This window comes from Vulpes lagopus, chromosome 13 (assembly GCF_018345385.1).
Source record: "Vulpes lagopus strain Blue_001 chromosome 13, ASM1834538v1, whole genome shotgun sequence".
Lineage (NCBI taxonomy): Eukaryota > Metazoa > Chordata > Mammalia > Carnivora > Canidae > Vulpes > Vulpes lagopus.
The window spans coordinates 43,559,475-43,570,912 of record NC_054836.1 but is presented as its reverse complement, the minus strand read 5'-3'; positions in this window follow the sequence as shown (position 1 = coordinate 43,570,912).

Below are 11,438 nucleotides of genomic sequence, written 5' to 3'. Positions count from 1 at the left end.
TTTGACAATTTCTTACAAATGGTAGGGAGAATTATGACCTAGCTTTCAGCATATTTGCACCTAAAAATTATACACAGCCTTTTAAAATAGCTAATCACAAAAGCTAAAGTGAAATATAAAAAATGCTGAAGACAGATTAAGTATAAAAACAATCTAGGATAGTATGTATTCCCATAAAAAAAGGTATAGCTTAAGTTGGATACAGTGAAGAAGCACTAAATTGCTACTATTTACATTTATCATTAATAATAGTGGTAGTTAAGCCTAAATTTACAGATCCTCCCAAATATGTCTGATCAAATGTATTCAAAGCTACTTACAGCAATGTTTTGCTTTTCTAGTGGGCGTTTCATTTTTTTAACTTAAAAAAACAGTTTTATTGAGATGCAATGCACATACCAAGCAATTCACCTATTTAAAGTGTATAATTCAATGATTTTAAGTGTATTCACAGATATTCGCAACTACCACCACAATTTTAGAACATTTTCATCGTTTCAAACAAACAACAAACAAAAACTCTCTAAGCCTTTTCATTATTATGTTCACAATCCTCCCCCAGACCTAAGGAAGCATAATCTCCTTTATGTCTCCATGGATTTCCCTGTTCTGGACATTTCATATGAATGGACCCAGGTAATCTGTGGCCTTTTGTGATTGGCTTCTTTTACTTTCCACTGTATGGCTATACCACATTTTGTTTATTTTTTCACTAATTGATGGACATTTGGGTGGTTTCCACCTTCTGGCTGTTGTAGATACTGCTGCTAGAAACATTCATGTAGAAGGTTTTTTTATCTTTATTCTTTCTCAATATAGACATTTATAGCAATCAATTCTCCTCTAAGCCCTGCTTTCGCTGCTTAATATCGGTTTTTGGTATCTTGTACCTTCATTTTCATTCATCTCGAAGTAGTTTCTGACTTCTTGTGATTTCTTCTTTGACCCGTAGGTTATGTAGGAGTATGTTGTTGAATTTCCACAAATTTATGAGTCTCCCAGTTGTTTTCCTGTTACTGATTTCTGATTTCATTCCACTGTGTCTGGAGAACATGCTTCCTATTATTTCTATCCTTTTAAATGTATTGAGGTTTAGTTTATGGCTTAGCATATGGTCTGTCCCGTGTGCTTGAGAGAATTGTATATTCTCCTGTGGGGTGCAGGGTTCTATACATGCTAGGTCTAATTTGGTTTATACTCTTGTTCAAGGCTTGCTTTTCCTTATTGATCTTTTGTCTCCTTGATCTGTCCATTATTGAAAGTAGGGGTATTGAGGTCTCCAACTATTGCTATTGAACTATTTCTCTCTGCATTTCTCTCAGTTCCACTTCATACGCTGTAGTGCTCTACTATTAGATGTGGATACATATATAATCATTATGTCTTCCTGATCGATATACCCTTGATGGATCTTTTTATCATTATAAAATCTTTATGTCTGTTGTCCGGTAGCCGTATAGCCACTCCAGCTTTCCTGTGGTAGCTGTTCACATGATATACTTTCGCTCATCCTTTTATTTCCCATCAATTTGTTGCTTAGAATCTAACAAAAATGCATGGTTTTCATAAGTTATAAGGTAAAAACCCTCATAGTTAGCACCAGAACTTTCCTTAGCTGCTTCAGAAGCCCCTCTGTGTGGCATTCCAAACACAGTCTTGTCCCTGCCCCCCAAATTAATGACTATCTTGATTTTTCTAGTAATCTAGAAAATTAGATTAGTAATCTAGTAATTACTAGATTACTAGGTTATCTAGTAATTCCTCATTACTAGAAAATCTAGTAATTCTTTGACTTCTTTAAAGTTTTACAACACCAACGTGTAGCCATAGATGTTATGGTTTAGCCTCTCCTGGTTTGTTTTTGTTTTTGTTTTTAATCTGTTAAGTTTCTTCTTGAAAGCTGTATGGTTTGCTTGAAGCTGGCCTATCTGAAATGAGAATGGAAATAGGATTCAGCCTTGTTTAAGAAGCTCTAGGAAGTCAAGAATCAGAGACTCAAACATCTTGCAGAACTGCAAAAGCATGTCTGCCGCGTGTATCCTAAATCCTGTTTGGACAGAGGCGAGAAGTGGAAATGTGGAACATAAGATTCAAGGAAGAATCACAGAAATTAGGGACATGAGATTCTCAGTCCCCTCCTGCCCCCTGCTGTCTGCCTGAGGTAAAGCCTGTTGCCATGGGGAAGCACCAGCTGGAAATGGGATGTGGAGGCTGGAAGATAGGGGCTCTACCCTCCCCCACAAAACACAAACATATTGCTTAACCTTCAGAGGCAGAGGTCAAGAAAGTAGCCACCAAGCTGAGACCTAACACAGAGCAAGAGCCTGTGCTAGAAGACAGGAACCGAAGGGCAGGATGCCAAGTCCAGGGCCACTGTACATGATTTAGGACACTGAAGAGCACAGAGTTTCCAAGAATCAGATTGTCAATGAGCCTTTTAGTGAATCTCAAAAACTGGTAAATGGGGGTCAGGGATTACTAATCCCCAAGACCATCTCCTGTCTCCCAAAACAACACTTACAGGAAATGAGCTGCAGAAGCCCAGCAGCACATGGAGGAGGAGAATCCTCCTGGATCTTGCTCTCCAGTGTAGCTCTGGAAAGCAAGGCAAGTGGGAAATCCCTCCAAGGTGCAGCTGAGGTCACCTGGGAATGGTGAATTGTGGGTGGGAAGAGAAGGGCACAGAGAACCACAAGAATCTGGAAACACCATCCTTTCTGGGAGCAGCTAAGAACATGTGCTGCCTTCCGTGGACATGAACAGCTATTTTCACCTGAGCCAGCCCAGCCCAAGTACTACTATCTCCTAAACCAGGTCTGGGCCATTTAACACTAGAAATACTGAGGACGGACTGGAATGGGTTGAAAAGCCCAGAGAGCCTCCTGGGGGGTGAGGAAAAGACTTGTATCATGAACTCTAAAACCAGAAGAAGAAAAGTTTGAGATGTTCCAGAAACATCCATGGCATATGATGGTGCTGGCCAAGAAGGAATGATGTACCCAGCCCTCTGGGCACCACTGTGCTACCCTATGTCTCAGTCCTAGTGCCGCCATCAGGGACAGAGTCCTGGAGGACCTGGCCATAAGAACAATCCTTCAGCATGTGCTAATGAGAAAAACTCAGCTTAACAGAATCAGCTTTGGAAAATCAACTCAACAGAGTCAGGAAGCTGCTCTTGGTCTATGCCAGTGCTAGGTGGCATTAGGTAACCTGAAGAAGTGTAGAGCAGCATCCTTCTTCAGAAAGACAGGAGAGCTTTCAAGGAAGGAAAAATCCGGTCTCAAAGTCTGCTTTGGAAGTTTTGGGGGGCATTTCTGATAATCACAACAGTGAGAGCTGGAGTACAACTGGCATCTATTGGGCAGGGGCCAAGAACAGTGGACATCCTGCGACATACAGGGCAGGTCCACACTCTGAAGAACTGTCCCACACCCTGCAGTGCTTTATGCCCTAAGAGACCTTTGTGTAGGCAAAACATGCAGGATTTTACTTAAAACCTGGGCCAAAATAGGTTCACATTTAAACCTGGAAGGAGAACACAACTGCTGTTTATACTTAAATGAAAAGTATTAGGGGAATACGTTGCATTCCTCAGGAAAGCAACTGCCCTGTTAATCAAGGGAGGATTAAACTCTTGTCAAAAACTCTACCAAAATTGGGGCACCTGGGCGGCCCAGTCAGTTAAGTGTCTGACTCTTGATTTCAGCTCAGGTCATGATCTCAGGGTCCTGGGATTGAGCCCCAAGTCAGGCTCCACGTTCAGCTGGGAGTCTGCTTGAGGATTTCTCTCCCTCTGCCCCTTCCCCTGCTTATGTTGTCACTCTCTCTCCAGATAGAGAGATAGATAGGTAGGTACCTAGGTAGGTAGATAGATGATAGATAGATAGATAGATAGATGATAGATAGATAATAGAACAGCAAAAACAAAAAACAAACAACAATAAAACCTATATGTTCCTAATCTTAGATAATTGTTCCTAGTCTTAGATGATCATATCAATGACAATAGCTCTGCAAATGGCATTTGAGTCTTTGGCACACCTCTAAAAGTCTGTATTTGCAATGGCTGTATTTGTGGTGATATGATGTACAAGGACAAGAATCTACTTCTTTATGTCCGCTAGTGTCGTGAGCTGAGAGCATTTACTTATTGAATATATATCATTAAGTTTAATGCCCCTTTCTTTCTTCTTTATATGGCAGTCAGACCATTATATTGCTTTTTAAACACTTAAGTAAATACATATGCATATACATATAGATACACACACACATATATATACTATGAATTTCATTTTAGAAAAGTAAAATGGGTGCATCAATCATAATGAGCTAATTATACCACAGAAATCAACAACCCTGCGTTAATCTCTGTGATTTAAAACAATCAAAATTTATTTCTGCCACAAATGGCATCCCCACACTGATCTTCGCTCCAGCAGAGGAAACGAGAACATGACAAATCTCACACGGCTCTTGAATGCTTCAGTAGCAAAGTGGCCCAGTTCACTTCTGCTCACGATTTGTCGGCTAGTGCATGTCACATGGTCACGCCTGACTTCAAGGACTGGGGTGAAAGCCATCCAATTTCTTTCCCATAAAGAGAAGGATCAAAATTTTTAGGAAAGCCCTAATGGCCACCCAAAATGTGATGAAAAAGGCATGTTGGATTTCATAAGATTAGTAACTGCTGCATTAGGAAGATCTCACTCCGTGCAACTTGTAGAAGAAAAGAGAAAAGCTTTGGCTCTAAGGTCAGTCTGCCATCCCAGCGATCATGAGAGCCCTTGTGAAAGAGGTGACATTTGGAAGGTGGGTGCCTTTTGGTTCTTGGGAACAGTGGTGAATACTTCAAAAGTGGACTGGGAGCTGGAGAAAGAAATATGTTGAGCACCTACTCTGTGCAGGCATAAACTACCCCCAGGCAGCCATTGAACAGGGGATCATGAGTAAGGCTAGCAAGTATTGAAAATTTAGAAGTGTCCTCGAAGTCACTTATTTCCACAAATGTCCCTGGTTAACTCCTGTGCAGTAAAATTTGTTTTGTGTCCATCAGGCACAGGAGGATAAATAAAACACACCCCTGCCTGGGAGAGCTTCTACCTCCTAAGGCTACAGGTCTTGGGAAGTCTTATTATTTTATTTTATTTTGAAGTCTTATTATTTTAGAACAAAGAACAGTGCAGTCTTAGGACGTTGGCTTGGAGAATAGAACTGGTAGCCAGTAGGGCCTGGGCTCCTTGAGAGGCTCAGTTCCCTTGTCCCTGGGGCCATTTGTCAGGGGACCTTAGGTAGTCACCTCTAGCAATGGCAGAAACTTGCCTCTTACTGATTCACACCATCCCTGGTCCTCTAGGGAAACCCTTAGCTCTGAATGCAGAGACTAAATGAAATACTTCAGTGCCTTAAATGTGGAAAACCTAGAGAATATTCCAAGATCCCAAATACAGCATTTGTTTGGAAGTGCTTGAAAAATGCTTGGCAGTCATTGCCATGGCTTCAGATAACCACCCACAGCAGGAGCTGACATTGGCTGAGGCTTGAACCATTGTGAGGAATTAGAACATCTGTCCCCATGGGTAAGTTTTGGGAAAATTGTCGGAGAGAGACTTGGTGATGTTGACCGATTAGCATATTTTATTTTCACTATAGAACTTACCTGAATTTATCTAATTGTCCATCATTTGTTTTCTCATTTCTTTCCCTCCCACTAGAACGTAACAAGCTTTGCCACATTTGCTGCTGTGTCCTCAAGGCCTGGGAGACTGCCCAGTTCAGAGAAGGCACTCAGTCCATGTGTTTGTGGAATCAACGATCCTCTCTAACGTGCTCAAATCTAACCTAACCTCCCAGGCACGTTTTCCTGATCCTGAGAACAGACATTGTCTTTCCTGAGCCTCTTTTTATGGCACGTGTTTTTGTTTGGATTCTATAGAAGAGCCTGAAATGGAGACTCCTAAGCAATGGAGTCTCCAAATGGAGACTCCTATCTCCTCCTAAGATATTGTGAATCTTAAGCAAATAACTTTTCTCCCTCGGGAGAAATTATAGGGGAATGAGGGAAGCCGGAAGGGGCAGGGGGGTGCTAGGCAGAGATGTCATTGCAGCTGAATCAGTCCCCTCCTGCCCCTCCTTGCAGGGAACTGTGGCATGGACACCGCACCATAGAGACTGCCCACCCAGAGGCAAGGGCCCGGGTTGTCATACCCCTGCATCAGTTAGTTGCTGGCCACAGGCCGCACCAGATGGGGAATGTGGAGGGAGGGTGGTGTTACCACTTGGGCATCCCTCAGCGATCATTTGGAGAAGGGGACAGGTGGACACCATTAGCAGCCCACACCTGCCGCGGCTGGCCCCGGGTGGGCATCCATAGCATCTGCTAGGGCCTATCTCGCTGTGTGCCTTCCTTCAGTGTATTTATTAACTTCCTTATGAGCAGCAAGCTCCTTGAGATCAGAATCCTTATCTCTTTCACCTTCGTGTCCTTGAGGGAGGTCATAGTAAACATCTCAGTGGAAATCTGAGGCCCGAATGAATGAGTAACTGAGTGTATTTGTGTTTACAATTGAGTGTGAAAATCCTTACGCCCATATTCTCTTCCCAAATGACACCAAACATATGTTTCTTATATTTATGTGGTCTTCAGAAATAAACTTTCTGTGTGATCAGGGGGGGAAAAAAATGTAAGTTAATGCTTCACAACGGAAAATGCGAAGGGTTAAAACCTGCTGCCAAATCCTCTCTGGGCCGCATTCTCTCCACAGGCGATTTAAGATAGAAGTTTTTCCTCTAGATGTTAATTATGGTAAACATTTTAGCTTGCTCTTGTCCCTCATTATTTCATTTATGAGTCATTGTGTGGAAGCAAGCTGGGTTGGATGAAAAATCCGGGCTGGGAAGGGCTCCTGCAATTTCCAGAAGGGAGCGCCGCGCTGCCTTGTTGATAACTGAGTGACCAGCAGGGGGCAGTGCAGACCCACTCACTGATTTTTCCTCCCAAAGAAACCCAAGATCAGAGAGCTTGTGTCTGGACGATTTTGGAGGAATTGGTTCGCAGTGCCTGGGCTTTTTCTATTTGCTGTTACCTCACGTGCTCGTTCAGATTAGATGACAGGTTGGGTCATGACCTGTTTTAAGTATGTCCCTGCTCAAGATGCCGATAAATGAGGAGGCAAGGCCATTTACAGAGCCCAGGACACCCATTTTCTGCACTGTCTGTGCTTCCAAGCATGTGGACCAGGGCCCAGTCTCAGATCCTATTGGTGATTGGTGTTGAGGGGCTCGGTGCAGCTTGGGTCTTACTCCTTTAGCCTTTCCAATGGTTCTGTGATCCTCTAATGCCCCTATTAAAACTCCTCATACTTGGAATACCCACAATAGCTTCTCTTCTCCTGACTCCTGACTGATTGTGACATTAAAAGTTGACCCTTGGGTAACAGAACACTTCAAGTCTCCTTCCCAATCTGCCCACCTGTCTTCTTCGTCTCCATTAATGACACCCTGCCTCAGCCATTGTTCAACCCAAGAACCTGATCATCATCTTCCCTTATCATGCCCAATCCAAGAGCAACTCCCGTTGGTTTGACCTCTATATGCCCCCAGTCATATCTCACCATGTCCACTGCTACACCTCCACTCCAAGCTAAATGATCATCCTTCCCATCTGGACAGTGGCAGCAGTCTCCAGATGAGCCTACAGTCCATTCTCTACAAGGTAGCCAGAGTGATTTGAACATACAAACCGCATGACCTAACTCTCCAGCTTAAAACTCTCCCAAGACTTTCCACTGAACTTGAGAAATATTCCAAATTTTTTATCATGGCCTACAAGATGCTACTTAACCTGGTCACTGCCTGCCTCTCAAACATCATGACCCTCCCCATGACTTACTGCACTCATTGTTTTGTCTTTTAAATTTCTCATTTCCATCACCTGGAGATTTCCCTTTCTTGCATTAGTTCTGCTAATGCAAGATATATATATATATTATGTATTTTTATATAATATATATATATCAATTCATCCAGAATTTCTATATATTTGAAATTGAAGTTTGCTTACCAGCCTTGTTGACCAGATATTTCATCCACACTGGTCTTTTTTCTGTTTCTAGAAACACCACTAAATCTGTGCCTACTCTCAGGATCTTTGCACTTTTCAGATCATTACTCTTTTGATCTTTCAATGACCATATCCTTGTCTTTTAGGTCTCAACTCAAGTGTCACCTTCTTGAGAGGCCTGTCTGGAGCACCGTGTTAAAATCTCTACCCCACTACCCTGTTTGGTTTTATATATTTTATTATTCATTTGCCTATATAATTTCTGCTTTCTTGATTAGAATATATTCCCTGCAAGAAAAAAAAATCTTTTCCTTCACTCATGGTTTTATCCCAGGCATTTGAAGCACATAGAACTTAATAGATGTGCCATTAATATTTCTTGCATGAGTGTTCAAACTCAGTGTGACTTCAGAACAAAATTGTATGAGAAAATATCAGAGAAGCATTTAACTGGATTTGGAATCATAGGAAGCTTTTCAGAAGAAAGTGAAGAAGTCTTTGATAATACTACTTTCTCTGCTTCTAAAGTTTTGTTGGTTTTTTTTTTTTTTCTGTCTTCTTGGGTATTTGTTCATTAATACTCAGGCTCAAGAGGAATTCTCTTGAAAAAGTTTACCAAATCCTTCCTCCAGCTATTATCAAGTTCCTCTAACAGTCAAGATACTCTATGTCACAAGAGACTGAAAACCTGACACCATCTCACATGTTGGGGACTGGTGAACTGACCATGAGCACTTTGGGGATCTTGCTAAAGGGAAGTCAAGTTAAAGATACAGTCAGTTCGGGTTACAACTAAATAGTGTGCTGTTGCTTCATTATGTAATTAGATTATTACTAAGTCATCTAGGAATTCTCTTATATTTCATTGAACATTACATATAAAAACAGAGGACTAGAGATCATAGCATAATATGAAGATGTCTGGCATTGTGATTAGTTGTGAAGAAACAAAGTTTGACATATATGAAGCTAGGCATTTGTCTGGAAAAAATAATCTTCCAATCATTAGATATGTAAAAGTTTAAGTGGGGGATTCTTTTCTCATTGGTAATGAGTCCAAGTCATCAGTAATAAAACACATATTTTGATGAATCATGTGACTGAATTATATTTCAGTTATCTGTATGGAGAATGACAGAAAAATTGTTATCCAGTAAAGATATAATCAAAGAGCAAATGGACCAAAAAATAGACAAAAGTGTCATAGAGTAATTAATACAAATATTATATTTTTTTGGATTTTGAAATATTTGTGATAGTTGTCAACTTCTCTCATTCTAAAAGGAAAAATGTTTATATCTAAGTTTGAATTTAAATCTTTGCATTTTTTTAATTAAAGATGACCCAACCCTCCCCCAAATTATATGTGTTTCAGACCCTATAAATCCTAGATCTGTGTTTGTTCAAGTCAGATAAATTGGCCACACAAAGATTTGACTCTCAAGTAGGTGTAGTGTCTTGGAACTGTCTGTGGTGCTGGACCTGAAGTTCACTCAGTTCTCTCCATGGTACTTCTTGCACAAACCCCCACCTATGCCAATAGATTGTGCTTGGAGATGAAGGATCGGGATTATCAACTGAAGTCATGGTTAATGAATACGAATGAGTGCTTTTGTCCCTGGAGAGAATGTCTAAAAGGAAGAAGGTTGAGAAGAAAACCACAGACGACTCCCAAGTGTCAGGGAAACCCAAAGGACAGGCACACCAAAAGGGTATCATCTCAAGAAAAACATTGAGCACCAAGCCATGCCTAAATCTAGATCAAGGGCAGAGAGAGGGAACCCAGGGTAAAGAAAACAAGTAAAGAGAATAGAATAAACTGGGGGTAGGGACTGTCTGGAAAGGGAATAGGAGACAATGACTGAGAGGGGTGGCCTGAGAGAAAGCCCAGAGGGCCACAACAAAGACCCTTTCCATTGAGTTGGTGGGACTTCACTCCCCAGTCTCCATGTGAAAGTCTATATGAGTTGGAATAGATGTAAATGATGGTTTTGTACAAGTCTTCTAGCATCCCTAAGTATGTGTAGTTGACTCCATATTTTTTCGGTTTGCCTTTGCTTCTGCTTTGGAATGGGCACTCAGTTTCTTTGAAAGCTGGGGTTATTTGAACAGTGAGAGGTCAGTGTCTAGCCTTCCTGAATGGGCTTCATCCAGCTTCACCTGCTGAGACTGGGCCCCCTAAGCATTTGGATGCTCCAAATGTGATCTGGAAGGCAACAGAATCTTAGAAACCAGGCAATTTCCATAGGAAACATGAGAAATGCTCAAAAAAGGACCAGACCAGAGCTGGGTGGGCCAGCACCAATGCATGTTTATTACAGTGGCCTGGGAAGAAAAGTCAATTAAAGCTTATGCTGCTGATGCCTGTGCTTGTCCTCCCCCTCTTAGTAAGTTAATCATTGTCCAGGCCTAAGTTTCACAAAAAGGCACTGTGATGTCTACTCAGTGCCCTCAGTAGAATGTCCGGAACAGTGGTTCCTAAAGTATTGTCTCCAGACCAAAGCAGCCGCCGCAGCAGCAGCACCTGAGAACTTTTTAGGAATGGAAATTATTAGGCAGGCCCTACCTCAGACCTTCTGGATCAGAAATTTGAGTCCAGCCATCCGTGTTTTAACAACCCCTCAGGTGATTCTGATGCATGGTAATGCTTGAGAACCACTGGAAACCCAAGAGGAACTCCTCACACTATCCATAGCAAAGAGCATCCTCAGGAATAATCAGGGTTGAAGGCCTTCTTTTAAAAGGCTTGGGAGAAAAGAGGGCTGGAATGGTTGACAGATTTGGCGGAATGGATAGGACAGGATTAATAAGCGTTCATAGACTGAGTAGTTTGATGATCTTCATAGTTGCAAGAAATTCAAGTCTAATCCAGAATTCAAGGCTTTCAGTTTGCTTTTGACTCCTTATCTTTGCTTCTTGAATGTGACCTCCTTCTAAGAATGAAACCTATGGAACCTCAATTTATCATGGTCACACCAGTGAGGACACTTTTTCTAGACACTAGTCTTCTGCCCAAGTTATCAGCAGTCAGACATGCAAGATTGATTTTCACCCGTTGAGGATGAGTTCCATTTTGGAAGCAGCTCAAAATATCTGCTAAGTGGGTCATATGACATAGCTGGTACTATCCTTTAGGGTTCGAACAAGAGGTGGACCTGGAGAGAAAAGAACAGGGGCAATCTTAGGAAGAAGAAACATCTGGGGAACAGGCCCACTAGATACCTGGTGCATTTGGCAAGTGGCCTATCTGGTTGTAGGGCTCACGTGTTTCCAGCTGGGATTGATCTTTTCATTGGCTTGACTTCCTCATCGTGGCCCACCCGATCACTGGAGGGAGCTGGCTCTGCTTCAGCTGTAGACATCAGGCCTGCTGTAA